The sequence below is a fragment of the Aptenodytes forsteri genome, unplaced genomic scaffold, assembly GCF_000699145.1.
Source record: "Aptenodytes forsteri isolate BGI_AS27 unplaced genomic scaffold, ASM69914v1 Scaffold360, whole genome shotgun sequence".
In the NCBI taxonomy this organism is placed as follows: domain Eukaryota; kingdom Metazoa; phylum Chordata; class Aves; order Sphenisciformes; family Spheniscidae; genus Aptenodytes; species Aptenodytes forsteri.
Window position 1 is genome coordinate 1149683 of NW_008796109.1, and position 1670 is coordinate 1151352.

Here is a 1670-nt window from a genome sequence, read left to right on the forward strand (position 1 = left end):
GCCGCTGCCGGAAGTGATGGTCATCGTGAGCCTTAAGCCCCGCCAGCCGAAACGCCGGGCGGTTAATTCTTCTCTTCTGGGATAGGGAAGTCACTGCGCTGGTTTTGTGTAACAGGTTAAGTCCTATTTGAAGGAGCCTCTTAAATAAATTTTCATTCCAGCACTTCACGCTGAAGAGATGCAAAGTAATTAAGATTGCACTTTAGGGTTACATGAAAGCGGTATCGCGGTAATAAATGCATTTCAAAGAGCTTTAATGTTTGGGGGTTTTTTGTTGGTGGTAATTGTTCTTGGTAATTAATATATGATGTATTCACCAGGACGTACGTTATTTTCTAGGGATGGAAGGAAGAAGTGAGAGAAGAAATAGGATGCTACCGGGGGATCTCTTGCCTTGGCTCATTTCCTTCCGCTGTGAAAACAGTAAGCTTCCTAAAGCTAAGAGCAAGGGAGCAAGGAAAAAGTAAACTATTTTAGTGAGTATTGTTAACCTCTCTGATAGAGAACCAGACCTTCCCGAACCCAGTATTGTTGTATTTATACAGCTCTAATAGTAGAGCGAGACTGCACATGACCCTACAGTCAAAGGTCTGGGTGATTTTTTACTTTGTGGGGCACCCAGCTTCAACTCTTGGCTGCGGTGAATGGTTACGTCGTGGAGCTCAAGCAGGTCAAACATACAGATTGGTCATTATTTCTGTTTCAATTCAGGTAGAGCAGGGACTAGAAGTAAAATTCTCCTCATTCATGAGAAGTACGCTAGGAACGTGTCTTCTTTGTCGTAAGCTTTTGGTAATTGTCAAATTCACCCTCATTTGCCAGAGAAGTTACCTTAAGTCTTGAAATAGTCCCAGGATGGGAGAACTATTCCCTGCTTAATGCAAGGTCTGACAGCTGTCAAAGAACAGCCATCCTTGTTAATGCCACAGCTGTGCGAGATAACCGAGAGAAAGTGCTAGACGTGACTCCGCGTTGGCTGGGCTGCATCAGCATGCATGGGAGTGCACGCTCTGGTGGAATTAAGGCTCTGTATGGCTCAATCCTTGCTTTTAAAGGAGTAGAAACGCATAGTCTCATCTTCTCATTCCCTTTGACGTGGGTTTTTAGTGCCTTCTAGAGCATAGATGGAAACTATGGCATATGGTTGCTCAGTGTTGTCGGGATTTTAGTAGTTCTTTGTGTACCTTGCAGCAGAGAGTGGGGGTCCCTCAGGTGCTTATGGGGTCTGGGTGGCAACTTTAGCGCTTAACCTTTTGGACTTAGATGCTTAAAGGGACATTTAAGTACCTAACCGTCTTGGGGCGTTAGCATAGATTCATACACTTGTTTTCACTTGTTGGAATTTCAGGTCAGGCTATTCTTTATGGCTTAAAGGAGTTACCGATGTGATAGGAAAAAAAACCCAAACCATCTATGGCAGTGGTGATACCCAGAATAAGGCCAGATGACCTTAAAGCTAATTATACAGGGTGAGAAATTGTGATCGGAATTGTTATTTGTGGCCACAATTTCATAGAATCATAGAATAGTTTGGGTTGGAAGGGACCGCTGAAGATCATCTAGTCCAACCCCCTTGCCATGGGCAGGGACATCTTCAACTAGATCAGGTTGCTCAGAGCCCCGTCCAACCTGACCTTGAATGTTTCCAGGGATGGGGCATCCACCACCTC